This window comes from Nomascus leucogenys, chromosome 12 (assembly GCF_006542625.1).
Source record: "Nomascus leucogenys isolate Asia chromosome 12, Asia_NLE_v1, whole genome shotgun sequence".
Classification (NCBI taxonomy): domain Eukaryota; kingdom Metazoa; phylum Chordata; class Mammalia; order Primates; family Hylobatidae; genus Nomascus; species Nomascus leucogenys.
The window spans coordinates 12,891,019-12,906,624 of NC_044392.1; the positions used below are offsets into that span (position 1 = coordinate 12,891,019).

Below are 15,606 nucleotides of genomic sequence, written 5' to 3' on the forward strand. Positions count from 1 at the left end.
TGCTATGATGAGGAAGGCCTAATGCAGCTCTGGGGCAGGTGGGGGACAAAAGAAGGCCTCTTGGAGGAGTCACTCCTGAGCTGGATCCTGAAGGAAGAGTTAGGAGTGAGTGGGCGAAAGGAATTACAAGCAAAGGGAACAGCATGTGTAGACCCAAGAGACCATGCTCCCTTCAGGAAACTGGAGGTGTGCTGTGTGGATCGAGCATGGCGCAATGAGGGTGGTGTGTCAGAGCATGCTGCCTAATGCCTCCAATGCTGTGGCCTGTGCATCCTCTTCCTGGTATTGGATGAAGGCTGGAGACACCCCATCCACTGTCCAGAGGACGGAGCCCTGGGGTCTGGAGAAGACAGGACATGTGAGAGGTATAGCCTCCATCCCCATCCCTCAGACCCCGCCCTCCTGCCTCTGCCGGCCTCCCCCACTACGCCTCAGCAGGCCACAGAAGCCCCTGGGAACTGCCTTCCAACCCCATTTGCTGCCTCCTCTTCCTCCTCTCCCCACTCCTAAAACCAGAAAGCTATCCTCGCTGCTGAGCACCTCTGACTGGTCATCAATTCAGTGAGGCCCTGGGGCCTAGGCTGGGTGGTTGTGGGGTAGTCCCGGCCCTATAGGGGGAAGGGAGAGGACAGGGCTGGGAGTGGGTCCCTGGATAGCCTTGACACAGCACTTACCCTCCAGCTGTACTTCAGTCCCTGGGAAGAGAGGGAGGAGGGCAGGATCTAAGAGGCCAGCCAGGGCCCCACATTCAAGCACAGGGAGACTGAGTCCCTGATTTCAGAGTGACAGCATGGCTTAAGAGGGGAAAATGGCTTAGGCCTTGGAGTTACACAGATTTGGGTTTAAGTTTAGACTCTCACTTATTAGTGGGCTACCTTAGGCACATCACCTAACCTCCTTAGATTTAGTGTCATTGATACAGTAGATGAGTAGTGCTGTGCATCTTTCAGGGTTATTTTTAAAATTAGGTAAGATGAAATCTAGAAGCATCTAGCATAGAGAACTTAGTAAGTTCTCAGTCTATAGCAAACAGTAATGTTATTTTTTTTTTTTTATAATTGGTAGTGTTTTTGCTGTTAGAAAAGCCCAGTTATCCCAGGGAGCAAAGCATTTTTCTGTCAGGCTGTAGGGCTTGACCTAGGAGGTGACCCAGAAGCAGGGGTCTGAGACCAGGCCTAGAGGAGGGAGAGATAAGGAACCTCCTGGTGAAAGGCAGCTGGACCATAGGGCAGATGGGGCCACCACATCCTCAAATATAAGGCCTCTTATTGGACCAGGCCCAAATGGGGATTGATGTCCACTTGCACCTTCACCTGTTCCCTGTTCAAGCCTGAGAGGGATGCAGAGCCTTAGCGTGGACTCTGTCCTGGGAGACTCAGTGCAGGCCTGCTGCTGCCGAGCTAGCATTCACCACCCAGCCCAGGCTTCTCACCAAGCCTCTGAGACCAGCTCTTCGAGGATTCTCCACCATTTCCTTTGTGGCCATCACTAGTGGCCGCAGCTCTTTCTCCCATGCCTCTTATCCCTGGGAGGGCCAGGAGATTTCACGTCACTGCCTGTTGCCACATCTTAACCATTGCTCCTCTGCCCTCAGATAAAAATGCTCAAGAATGGGTACTCCCTCAGCATCTCTTCCTCACTGTCTTCTGTAAGCCCTTGGTCACTGCCTCATAATTATTACCATGTCATTCTCCTCCTCCTGCTCCCCTTCCCACCACTCTTCCTCCCCCTCCCACTCCTGCTCCTCTTCCCACCACTCTCCTCCTCCTCCTGCTTCTCTTCCTGCCACTCTTCCTCCCCCTCCTCCTGTTCCTCTTCCTGCCACTCTTTCCCCTCCTCCTGCTCCTATTCCTGCCACTCTTCCTCCCTCCTCCTGCTCCTCTTCCTGCCATCTCCCTCTCCCTCCTCCTGCTCCTCTTCCACCACTCTTCCTCCTCTTCCCGCCACTCTTCCTCCCCTCCTCCGTTCCTCTTCCTGCCACTCTTCCCCCTCCTCCTGCTCCTCTTCCTGCCACTCTTCCTCCCCTCCTCCTCTCCTGCCACTCTTCCTCCTCCTCCCCCTGCTCCTCTTCCCACCACTCTCCCTCCCCCTCCTCCTCTTCCTGCCACTCTTCCTCCTCCTCCTGCTCCTCTTCCCACCACTCTTCTCCTCCCCTTCCTCCTCCTGTTTCTCTTCCTGCCACTCTTCCTTCTCCTCCTCCTGCTCCTCTTCCTGCCATTCTCCCTCCCCCTCCTCCTGCTCCTCTTCCCGCCACTCTTCCTCCCTCTCCTCCTGTTCCTCTTCCCACCACTCTTCCTCCCTCTCCTCCTGTTCCTCTTCCTGCCACTTTTCCTCCCTCTCCTCCTGTTCCTCTTCCTGCCACTCTTCCTCCCCTCCCCCTGCTCTCTTCCCACCACTCTCCCTCCCCCTCCTCCTCTTCCTGCCACTCTTCCTCCCCCTCCCCCTGCTCCTCTTCCCACCACTCTCCCTCCCCCTCCTCCTCTTCCTGCCACTCTTCCTCCCCTCCCCCTGCTCCTCTTCCCACCACTCTCCCTCCCCTCCTCCTCTTCCTGCCACTCTTCCTCCCCCTCCCCCTGCTCCTCTTCCCACCACTCTCCCTCCCCCTCCTCCTCTTCCTGCCACTCTTCCTCCCTCTCCTCCTGTTCCTCTTCCTGCCACTTTTCCTCCCCCTCCTTCTGTTCCTCTTCCTGCCACTCTTCCCCCTCCTTCTGCTCCTATTCCCGCCACTCTTCCTCCCTCTCCTCCTGTTCCTCTTCCTGCCACTCTTCCCCCTCCTCCTGTTCTTCTTCCTGCCACTCTTCCTCCCCCTCCCCCTCCCCCCCCCCCCCCCCCCCCCCCCCCCCCCCTCCTCTTCCCACCACTCTCCCCCCCCTCCTCCTCTTCCTGCCACTCTTCCTCCCCCTCCTTCTGTTCCTCTTCCTGCCACTCTTCCTCCCCCTCCTTCTGCTCCTATTCCTGCCACTCTTCCTCCCCCTCCTCCTGTTCCTCTTCCTGCCACTCTTCCTCCTCCTCCTGTTCCTCTTCCCGCCACTCTTCCTCCCCCTCCTCCTCCTGCTCCTCTTCCTGCCACTTTTCCTCCCCCTCCCCCTGTTCCCCTTCCCGCCACTCTTCCCCTTCCTCCTTCTGTTCCTCTTCCCGCCACTCTTCCTCCCCCTCCTCCTACTGCTCCTCTTCCTGCCACTTTTCCTCCCCCCGTCCTGCTCCTCTTCCTACCACTCTTCCTCCTCCTCCTGTTCCTCTTCCCGCCATTCTTCCTCCTCCTCCCCCTGCTCCCCTTCCCGCCACTCTTCCTCCCCATCCTCCTGTTTCCCTTCCCGCCACTTTTCTTCCACCTCCTCCTGTTCCTCTTCCCACCACTCTCCCCCCTCCTCCTCCTGCTCCCCTTCCCACCACTCTTTCTCCTCCTCTTGTTCCTCTCCTTGCTTCTTTTCCTTCCTTTTGTTCTCCTCTTCCTTCTGTCATCACTATCATTATCATCATAGCTGTCACTTATTAAGCTCTTCAGTTTATCAGCTTTCCTTGAATTCATTCAGTTCTCATAATGACCCTATAGCAAGGTACTGTTATTATCTCCATCCCAGAGATTAAGAAACTAGGGTACAGAGAGGATATGTTACTTGTGTAAGGTCACACAACTAGTTAAGTGGTAGAGCCTAATTAAAACTCAGATCTCACTGCCTCAGGGATCTTCCTAAGAAATAAATCTGACCACATACCTTCCTGGTTAGAATCCTCCATCAGTCAGCTCCTATCTGCCGTGGTCTGTGAGGATGGTAAGAACTACTGTTTACTGAACCCTTCTCCATGCCAGGCCCTGGACAATACGGTTTATATGCATCATCTCAGCCAGCCATCTCCACAACCCTACAAGGCAGGTACTATGAGTAGTAGTAGGCAGTAGAGCCGCATTTTGGACCGAAGGTGTCTCACTTTAACCATTGCACTATAACAGCTCCCATTTATCCATAGCGATCACCAACATCACGTGGAGTCCCGTTCTTCAAGCACAGTCTCACTCACTCGACAGCTCCCTTTCCCAGCGCTTTCCTTCACATCCAGCCAGTCCAGTACCAGGGACTGAATGTCACCCGTGGGAGAGAAGCTACAGCCGAGGTGGTAACACATGTTGTCACCTTAGTAGCATCTCAGTGCTGCTTCCCATTCCTATGTCCTGTCCGGGGTCCTTGATCATCTCAGATCTCTACCCTCATCATCTTCAATTCCACCGTACCTCCATCCTATTCCAAAGAAATTGCGTGTCCAGCTGCACAGGGAAAATAAAGGTTGTCACCAGCTAAGAACTCTCAGCTTCCTGCTTCCCAGCTACAAACTTACCTGCATCCCCATTCATCCGTGCTTCCTCCTCTACCATTCCTCCTGTGCCTCTGCCATTCACCATCAGTTCTTTCCTGTCCTGGATGCCATCTCCCTTCACCTTCTCAGGACTGTCTTCATTCCTTTGTCTCCTTTCTCACCTCTTTGCCGGGTCCTCCTCTCACATCTGTGAATGTATTTGGATCTCTTTCACCTTAAAAATAAAAGCCTTCTCTTTAGCTTATGTTCACCTCTCTTCTTTTCTCTTTCAAGTTTCTGGGAAAAGTCATCGCCTGTCCCAGTGTCTTTCTGTTTGCCATCTGTTTCTCAGCCTCTCTATCTTGGCTTCCAAAGCCACTCTCACCTGGCAGTGACCTTCTGATTCTAAATCCAGCAGACTCAACCTCTGCCCTCCCTTTAAAGGAGCAGCTTGTCAGCAAGCATCCAGTGAGCATTTACTGTGTAGTGGGCACAGTGCTGGGTTCTAGGGATAGCCCCTGATTCTTAAAACTCATGACCAAAAACCTGGGAAGCATCCTGATTCCACCATTGCCATTGCCTTCCATATTCAACTCTTCAGTCTCCAAATCTTTCTCCCTTCTAAATCTGTCTGGTTTGGATTATTTCAGCAGCTTTCTGTCTGTTTCCCTGCCTCCAGTCAGGTCTCTCTCCAATCCATTCTCTACATCTGTATTCTAAAGAATCCTCCTAAAGTGACCAGGTGCTTCATTCCCCTGCTTTAGATCCCCATTTCCTAGATGCAGTGGTTCTCAAAGTTCCTTCTCATACCAACAGCACCAATATCACCTGGCAACTTGTTAGATGTGCATTTTTCAGTGGGGGCCTCACCTTAGAGCTTTTGAATGAGAAACTCTGGTTGGGTCCAGCATTCTGTTTTAATAAGCCCTCTGGATGATTTGCACAGGCTCAAGCTCAAGAACCAATGGCCTGCAGGATAAAACTTCAGTTCCACAGCACAGAGCTCCATGATCTGGCCCCTTCCAAGCCTTCCCTTCTCCTTGCCACTCTTTTTTTTTTGAAATGGAGTTTGCTCTGTCACCCAGGCGGGAGTGCAGTGGCACGATCTCAGCTCGCTGAAACCTCCGCCACCCCCTCAAGGTTCAAGTGATTCTCCTGCCTCCGCCTCCCAAGTGGCTGAGATTACAGGTGCCCGCCACTACGCCTGGCTAATTTTTGTATTTTTAGTAGAGATGGAGTTTCGCCATGTTGGCCAGGCTGCTCTCAAACTCCTGACCTCAGGTGATCTGCCTGCCTCAGCCTCCCAAAGTGCTGGGATTACAGGTGTGAGCCACTGCACCAGGCCCTTGCCACTCTTTAGCACCCGCCTTGTACTCTCCACTCTGGCTATATGGACCTATGGATCCTATTTCACGCCTCTATGTTCTACCTGTTTCCCTACCCATGGATGTATGAGATGCTCCTCTTGTTATAAGCCTCAGGAGGGCAGCAGCTGTCTTGTTGATCGCTGCAAGCCCATCACCTCCAGCAGTGTTTGAGGCATAGTTGGTATACATAAGTGAATAAGCCGATGTGGAAACTGAGGCCTAGAGTGCAGCAGTACCTTCGAGGAGAGTCGGGATTCTAACTCCAAACTCCTGCCTTTCAGTCAGGCTCTTTCCTCTCAACTAGGCTGCCTCCTTGCATTGCCCTGGAAGGTCTTTCTTTTAGGTTCAGACCCTTGCATCCTTTTGCTCTCTTCTTGCCTCTCCAGGGCATCTCTTTCCTCTTAGCCATGTTTGATCTTCTTTATGCAGTTCCAAGATCATTCTCCTTGATAAAGAAATGAGAACTGAACAGTCCCTGGCGCTCTGCCTTTCAGTTGCCTGTTGGCATCACACGGACCGCCCCAAGCCGGCTCTTCTTTTTGTTCATCGCTTTTTTCCAAATATAGCTTTCAAAAAGTTTTCTGACCCTCTCCTCATAGCACACATCAAAATAAATTCCAAACGGACTAAAAAGTGAAATATAAAAATACAACCAAAGGGAATTTTAAAGTAAGGATAGAAATCAAATCCCTGGAGGGAAAGAACTTTCAAGACACAAGTGCTAGAAGAAATCAAATTTGATAACATATTAGAATTTCAAGTTAACACAAAAAGACTGCCGCACAACTTTGAAAAACATATTTAGAACATAGGGCAGGCAAAGGGTTATTATGAGAGTTAACAAGGAAGCCATTAGAATCCCAGCAGACAATGGACAGGAAACTGAACAGATCACACAGAAAGAAAGATAACTAGTAAACAACAGAAATACGTTTAACCTTCCTAGTAGTCAGAAATTCATGTAAAGGAAACAGGCTTCCATTTATCACCTACCATGTTTTCAAATGTGTTAAATTATCCTACATGATGCTGCCAAGAGTGCAATGACAGTTGTGTCAGAGGCTACTGGTCGGAGTACAAATAGGGACCGGTTTTTTGGAAAGGAAATGGAACTTGGTACCGAGAGCCATCACCCAGAGGAAGGAAAAGTCTGTGCACAAAGATTTTTATTGTAGTGTTACTTTATATTTTGTAGTGTTATTTATAATAGCCAAACCCAAATATTACCTAAGGGGTTTTTTTATGTGAGTTATGGTCTCACTACATGATGGAGTATAAAGCAGTAGCACAGCGGTCCTGCCGAGGGTGTGGGCACCTGGACCAGCCAGCACAGCTGCTATCCCCAAACCTTCAGTGCAGGCAGGTAAAGCACTGGCCTCAGTGTTAGGAACTGAAAACAAATCTCTTCTTCTGCCACAATTCACATCTTTGAGTTTCATTTTCCTTATCTATAAAATGGAAATCATGAAAGCTTCCCTGCATAGCTACCTGTTATTCTGCTATAAGAACTAGTAGGACAATGCAGAGAACAACATTGACACACTGTGCTCATCTGCAATGACAGTCACCTTCTGAGAAGTGAGAATGGGCACAAGAAATATTGCCTGCCCACTGGGCAGAATCCCAGACCACAGGATGAGGAGTGAGAGTGTCGGCGAGAGCAACAGGGCCTGGGCGCAAGGGTACAGATGCCACCTGATCAGGAGGGTCCTGCCACCTTGTTTCTTGGCCTTCAGGATACAGATGAACCTGCATGTTTTGGGCATAGAGAACAACATTGGCAAAGAGCATGGTGTATTTAAATAGTGAATTTAAAATAATTCAGTATAACCGGGGCGTGGCATGGGCATGGTACTGCCCTTTGACCTGAGAGTGGCATCTGCCCTGGGACCCACTGTGGTCCTCCTCTGGCCACAGCCTTTGCCGTAGAGTGAAGAGGAATATGCAGAGCCAAGAGGGATGTGCCCACCCCAGGTCCATCTGCCTTGAGAGACCACTGTCAGGTAATGGAGACCTCAGAATTTCTTGCCCTAAAAGTGACAAGTCCAAGTCCACTTCCGTCTTCTCGAGGGCAGAATATAACTCTGTGCTTACCCTAAGCCCAAGGAGGGTATTTGCAGAGGCTGTGGGCAGAGCTTGGATGTGTGGAGTGAGGAGGAGTCTACACACATGCACTGACTTCTTTTTTTTTTTTTTTTGAGACAGGGTCTTACTCTGTTGCCCAGGCTGGAGTGTAGTGGCATGATCTCGGCTCATTGCAGCCTTGACCTCCCTGGGCTCTGGTAATCCTGCCACCTCAGTCTCCCTAGTAGCTGGGGCTATAGGTATGCACCACCACACCTGACTAATATTTCTATTTTTTTTTTTTTTGTAGAGATGGGGTTTTGCACATGACTTCTTATGGTATGGGATGGGACCAGGGGTGGGAGGTGGGCCAGACCACCATGGTCCAGCACAACACATCTCCAGGGTCAGGATTCCAAATTCAAACCTGTCCTTCTAGGACATTTTTCAAGGAAGCATGTATATATATATATTTTTAAAAAAAAAAAACAACAAGTTCTGGCTATGTCACCCAGGCTGGAGTGCAGTGGTGCGATCTTGGCTCACTGCAGCCTCCGCCTTCTGGGCCCCTGCTATCCCCCCCACCTCAGCCTCCCAAGTAGCTGGGGACTACAGGTGCACGCCACCATGACTGGCTAATTTTTGTATTTTTTTGTAGAGACAGGGTTTCACCATATTGCCCAGGCTGGTCTCAAACTCATCAGTTCAAGTGATCCGCCCACCTCAGCCTCGCACAGTGCTAGAATATATTTAACAGCTTGATAGCTTGCCTCATAACTTTCAGATAGTTAGAATTAAGTTTTAGACATGTGATGTGTGTGTAATACATCCATTTGTAATTTTGTCCATGGCCCAACAATGGTAGGGGTGGACCTACATGGATGTGGTGGCAATGGCTGAAGTTGAGGCTAGGTGAGCAGGGGACAGATGGTGAAGGGTCTTAAAAGCCAAAGTCTCATCAAGGAGCTTGGACCTTATCCTGAGGATCAATAATAGCAGAAGCTAACAAGAGCTGACTTTGTGCCAAACATATTATATGCATGACTTTAAACTGTCATAACACAAAAACACTATAAAGGAGAGCTAGTATTACTGCCCTTATTTTATAGGAGAGGATAATGAGACTTTGAAGGGTAAAGAACTTGCTTAGGGCTACAGAGTTAGAGTAGTTGGGGGTGTGAGGGCTCACAATCAGACCTGCACTCTTAATTGTCAACACAAGCTGTTGCAGTGGAAAGCCACTGAAGATTTTAAGCCTGAGAGTGTCGAGATCAGATTTGTGCAGAGATGTGAATAAACCGAAGGGAAAGCAAGAGGGGTTTAGAGAGAGCTGATGGCTGTTAGAGTCACCCCAGGAGAGTTGGTGGCACATCCTAAGGCAGTAGCAGCAGGGAGCATAGGCGTGGACACATCTGCCTACTCTTGCTGTGAAAGCCTACCATGGTTAATCTCTATTCCCAGACCTGGGAGCACACCAGGAAACATTCTCTCAGGAGCCTGGCGGGAAAAGTGCTTTCTTCCCAGATGTTTTCCCCATTGCTCCTGGATGTTCTGACAAGAGCAGAACAGGTTGCATCAGCAGGAGTCTGGCAGCTCCACACAGAGGAGCTGGGTCCAGACTTGACTAAGGCAGGGACATTCCTGAAGGAGGAGGGATTCGACAAGGAATGCAGCCCACAGCTGGCCTTGAGGAGAAGCTGGACCATGCCGGGCCAGCAGCACTGGCTGGCTTTATAGGCCTCTGTTGTGTCCTGTGGATTGGGGAAATGAGATATGAGAAGCCTTGGGCCAGATGTGGACACTTGCAGGCACAGGCCTTGTGGAATAGGACTGTGTGCTGGCAGCAGGGCTGGCAGTGTCTCCAGCAGCAGGCAGACCTCCCCACGGTGAGCCAGGGGGAAAGGCTGGCTCTCCCATTCAAATGCATGCACGTGTGCAGATGTGGATGTGTGGATGTGTTCTGGCCTCTCTGGTGGCTGACGTTGCTGACCACACCCTCCGCTTCACTCTCCTGGCCTCTGTGACACTCACTATAATCATAATAAGTAAGATTTATTGAGCTTGCTATATATCAGACCCCGTGCCAGATGCTGTAAAATGTACAGCATCTCTAATCCTTACAGGTATCTGGGAAGTAGGTCTTGTCAGCCCTATTGTATGCACAAGGAACTTGAGGCTTAAAGAGAGGACACAGTGTGCCCCGGGGTCACAGAGATGTGGAGCTGGGATTGAGCCTCTGTGTTTCACACTGCCAGAGCCTCTGCAGTGGTGCACAGATGGTCTGTGTATGTGCCTGTATACGTTTTTCTGAGAAGAGGAGTTACAGCTTTTTTTTTTAGGAAACAGGCTGAGAGTTTTGTTGGTACTTGATGTTTTTGTGGCTGGGGAAACACGGAAATGCCCAAAGCATATCTTGGTCTTACTGTTTCTCCTTTCCCTGAAATCTCTGAGGAAACTACACCAGGCCAGTGGCAGATGAGAAAGAATAAAAGGAGCTCTGGACTGTCGCTGGGTTGGGCTCCCAGTCCTCCAGTGCAGGGCTCCCTGGGATTGTGACCTAAAACAGGGCTCCTTCCCCAGGGTCCCAACATGACTCTCAGCCGCTGCTGGCTGAGTAAGAACCTAGGGGAGTAAGACCTCAGCGCAGTGAGCCACGAAGGGCAGAGGCAGAGGTGGCCTGCTCCAAGGAGGAGGCCCTGCCCAGCTCACCCACTGCCATGCAGAGGCAGCAGGTCAGGAAGGGCTGCCTTTGTGGGAGAGAATTTTCACCTCACACCAGTAATCGTGACACACTCAGTATCCTCAAATCTAAGCAGTCACATCAGGCATTTCTCCTCCCAGGAAAGAGTAAAGATGAAAAGAGAGGAGGCAGCTTTCCCCTCCCCATCAGATCGCCAAGGGGGTTGAGTTAATAAGCGAATTTCCTACCATTTGAGATGGTGATTAAATCCGGGACTTTTAGCGTATGGAACAGACCAAGAGGGATTGTTTCAGAGAGGGCATCTCATGTGCAGAACAGGTTGTGAAGTCAAACGCAGCTCAGATTCTCGCCAGCTGTGCGTGTACCCTGACAAGTCCCCTCACCATTCTGGGCCTCAGTCCTCTCTGAAAAATGGGACATGGGCACCAGAGAGACTCCTAAGAGCTCCCTTAGTGCTCTTAGAGGAGACAGGGGAAGTCTCCTTTATCTTTGACCCCTAACCCCTCAGACTTCCAGAGGCGGGAACTGCAGCGATGATACAAATGGTGTGGTGGAAAGAATGCCGTTTTGGAGTCAGGACACTTGGGTTTGAATCCACCTACAGCCACTTGCGGGCTGCTTGACCTTGAACGTGTCGTGTCGTTTCATCTTGGGACCTGTACCTGGGAAGTGGGTGAAAGTGAAAGAGATGATAAAGTAACACTCGTGAAACTGGCCTGGAGCCTCCTCACACATGCCCCCAGCTGTGCCCAATCCTGGTTCTCCCTGCTCCTCCCGAGCAGCCCCTGTGCTTTCTCCCTCCTCTTTAGGTGTGCAGGGCAAGCACAGGCAGGAACCCCAGGTGGGAAGCTGTTGGGGCCTGCTGGGCCTGGAGAAGGGACAGGGGCTGTGCTGTGCTTGGCACAGGCTGGCACCTGCTGTTTCTGTCAGTCCACATCTGGCCCACCCAAGAGGGGCTTCCCGTCAGCTATGCCTAAGGTCTTGGCCATTTCTCCACCCTTCCCTTCTCTACTGTCTCCCACCATCCCTCCCTTTACCTCCCTTACGCACACCCCACTTCTGGAGACAGGAGCAGGGAAAACTGGGGTTGGTTTGCTCAGCCCGACTGGGGCTGAAACAGAAGTTTGCCACAAGGTTCCATTTTTTGAACTGACCTTTGGAAGACAGACAGTTTGCCAGAGAAAGAGATGTTGCCACAGAGGCAGGAGCCATGAGGAGGGAGTGGCTGGAACAGAGACAATCCACCAGAGGAGCAGCAGCAGAAGATGCTGAAGAGCTGCTGGTCACTGGGGGCCCTGGGTGGAGGTCAGGTCTCCTTTAGTAACCTCACTGATGCCTCTTTGCTGCCTGTGCTGGGCCACGCCCTGGGCTACAGAGGTGAATCAGATGTGAGTCCCTGCCCTATGGGGCTAGTGTGCACTCAGCCTGGATTGGCTCATTTAATTCTTACAATAGCTTTTGAGCTAAATACCCATGATGTCCCTGGTTTATCCGTAAGGAAATGGTACATTCCTTGCCCAGGATGTGCACATGGTGAGTGAGCAGATCTGAAGTTAAATCCTAGGACCAAGGATCTGAACTCCATATTTTACCACCTCTTGAAGGTTAGATGTCAGTTCTGCCTTGGGGTGGAGGGGGTGAGGAAGGACATGAAGGAGAAGCAGCTGCTGAGTCTTAGAAAATGGATGGGTCATGTGGATAGAGGTGGGAAGGAGGTTAGAAACAAGGAGTAGCATCAGCAAAAGTGTGGGGCATGAATTAGCAAGTGGGGACTTCAGATGGACCGAGACTGAAACGAGAGACAGATGGGTTACTGGCTAAAAGGCTCAGCTCTTCTTTAGGCAGTAGTGATGTGATCTGATTTGTACATGGAAAATCATTCTGGCAGAGAGAAAGTGGTTTGAGAGGCTGGGCGCAGTGGCTCACGCCTGCAATCCCAGCACTTTGGGAGGCCAAGGTGGGCGGGTCACCTGAGGTCAGGAGTTGGAGACCAGCCTGGCCAACATGGTGAAACCCCATCTCTACTAAAAATACAAAAATTAGCTGGGCATGGTGGCATGCACCTGTAATCCCAGCTACTCAGGAGGCTGAGGCAGGAGAATTGCTTGAACCCAGGAGATGGAGGTTGCAGTGAGCTGAGATCATGCCACTCAACTCCAGCCTGGAGTGGTTTGGGAGGCAGAGGCATCCCATCATAGGCACTCATTAATGCTTGCTGAATACGTGAATAGAATTTTACAATTATGTATTGTGTACCATTTATGTTTCAGTTTTATGTTTCAGTTACTCTACTGGGCTTTGGGGTGTTCAGCAGTCAAAAAGACAGACACTGTAAATGGCCAGTCATTAGGATAGTCCAGATGAAAGATGACAAGACCCACCCTGGAAGTGGTGGCAGTAGCTTTGGGATCAAGGGATGGATCTGTAAGGTTCTAAGCAGATAGACTCTAAAGAACTTGATGACCAGCAGCACAAGATAAGATGGACTGGAAAGGTGTAGGAGAATCTCAAGTCAGTTCCCAGGTTGCTGGTTTGGAAGACTGGATGGACAGTAGAGGATAGGGAACAAGGAGAAGGAAGAGGTCTGGGGAAACTGGAAACAATTTAGATATCCAACAACAGTGTTGGTTACATACATTATGGTACATCCATAAGACAAAATTCCTTTTTTGTGAGACAGGGCCTTTCTCTTTCACCCAGGCTAGAGTGCAGTGGCTCGATCACGGCTCGCTGCAGCCTAGAATTCCTGAACTCGAGTGATTCTTCCACCTCAGCCTCCCGAGTGGCTGGGACCACAACCACATGCCCAGCTAATTATTCTATTTCTTGTTAAGACACTGTCTCACTATATTGCCCAGGCTGGTATTGAATTCCTGGGCTCAAGTAATCCTCTCACCTCAGCCTGCCAAAGTGCTGGGATTACAGGCATGAGCCAGCCACCGCACCTGGCCCAAAATTCTTAGAAGATATCATTTTGATAACTATGACATTCTTCTACATAAATGTATCATTTAATGAAACCTCTGTTGTAAACTTTTGGATTTTTTTTCTGTTTTTTTACTTTGTAAGTAATACTGTAATAAAGAGCTTTTTACAAAGGTCTTCATTTTGATTATGTTTAGAAGGAAAATTTTGAGGTCATAAGATGTAAACAGCTTTGAGGCCTTTGACACATAGATTGTTTTTTAGAAAGGCTATGCCAAATTTACTCCTATAGCCGTCCAGGAGAATTTTCTCTCAGCAGACTACCACTAGCACCAAGATACAGATACACAAATATACACATACACAGATTTTAGTGGTTAAAAAAATAATAACTTGTTAGTTTAATGTGCATTTCTTTGTCATTAGTGAGTTATTAACCTTTTGTTTATGTGCTTTACCCATTTTTATGGGGCCTCATTGATTCTTCATGAGTTTTTAAAATATGCATTTCTTACTATTTGTGGCAAAATTTTTACCACTTTTTTGTTTCCCTCTCTGTACTGTCTAAGGATTTTTTTTTTTTTTAAACAGAGTCTCACTCTGTCATTCACGCTGGAGTACAGTGGTGCCATCTCGGCCCACTGCAACCTCTGTCCCCAGGTTCAAGCGATCCTCCCATCTCAGCCTCCCCAAGTAGCTGGGACTACAGAAGTACACCACCACACCTGGCTAATTTTTGTATTTTTTGGTAGAAATGGGGTTTCACCATGTTGGCCAGGCTGGTCTTGAACTCCTGACCTCAAGTGATCTGCCCCTCGGCCTCCCAAAGTGCTGGAATTACAGGCTTGAGCCACCGCACCCAGCCTTATTTTGCGTATATTTTTGATGTGCCACAGCACTTAAAAATGTTTATGAAGTCAAAACATGTCAGTCAAAACATGTTTTTCTTTATTTCTTCCATTGCATTAATGTATATAGATAATTCAGTGATAAAATAGACATCAAATTTTTTTCCTTCTCTCTTTTTTTTTTTTTTAAGACAGGGTCTCACTCTGTCACCCAGGCTGGAGTGTGCAGTGTCGTGATGATGACTCACTGCAGCTGCCACCTCCAGGGCTCCGGCAGTCCTCCCACCTCAGCCTCCGATGGTGGGAGACTATAGGCACACGCCACCATGCTCTGCTCATTTTTGTATTTTCTATAGAGACAGGGTTTCTCCATGTTGCCCAAGCTGTTCTTGAACTCCTGGGCTCAAGCAATCCGCCTGCCTCAGCCTCCGAAAGGGCTAGGATTACAGGCATGAGCCACCACGCCCAGCCTAGATTTCCCTTTTTTTTGTTTTTTAAACATTTACTTATTTTGGATATGGTGTGAGGAGAGAAAGTAAATGGATCTTCTTCCCAAATGGAGAATTTTCCAATCTCATTTGTTCCCATAACCTATACCTGTGTTGAACTGTTTCTAGGTGACCCTGTTTCACTGATCTTGGTTTTGAATCATATATATATATCGTTGTAATAAGTGCAAACCCATAATATACTGTAATACCTAATTTTTAATTTGAGGGTGTTATGTTTACCTGATAAATCTTTTGGATGGGTTTTTAGAATCCATTTGATAAATCTCAAAACATCCTACTGAGATTTTTTTCTTAGAATTCTGTTAAACCTGTACATTAATCTGGGAGGAGCTGGCATTGGAGCACTCCCATCCAGGAATATGATTTTGTCTTTCCTATTTTTTAAGTCATCTCTTTTTTTTTTTTTTTTTTTTTTTTTTTGAGATGAGTCTCACTCTGTCGCCAGCTGGAGTGCAGTGGCGCAATCTTGGCTCACTGCAAGCTCGCCTCCTGGTTCACGCCATTCTCCTGCTCAGCCTCTCCGAGTAGCTGGACTACAGGCGCACCACGCCGGCTATTTTTTTGTATTTTTAGTAGAGACGGGTTTCACCGTGATCTTGATCTCCTGACCTCGTGATCCCCCACCTCGGCCCCAAGTGCTGGATACAAGCGTGAGCCACCGCGCCCGCCTAGGTCATCTTTTATTAGTAAAGATTATGTTTCTCCTAAGTTCTCACATATTTCTTACATTTATTGCTCAATAGTTGACTTTTTTGTTACGATTGCAATTAAGATCTTTTTGTTGTATCTGATGACTGTTTCCTATTGCTGCAGTAAATTATTTTATCCATTTTAGTTTATTGATTTTTTTTTTTTTTTTTTTTCTTTTTTTTTTTTTTTTTGAGACGGAGTCTCAC

The 15,606-nt window shown here is 49.0% G+C and overlaps 1 protein-coding gene across 9 annotated transcripts in view; it reads left to right on the forward strand.

Annotated features, from left to right (window-relative positions):
* ST3GAL3 (ST3 beta-galactoside alpha-2,3-sialyltransferase 3) overlaps positions 1-15,606 on the forward strand; it is a 221,934-nt gene that overhangs the window by 193,999 nt on the left and 12,329 nt on the right. The window lies entirely within an intron of this gene.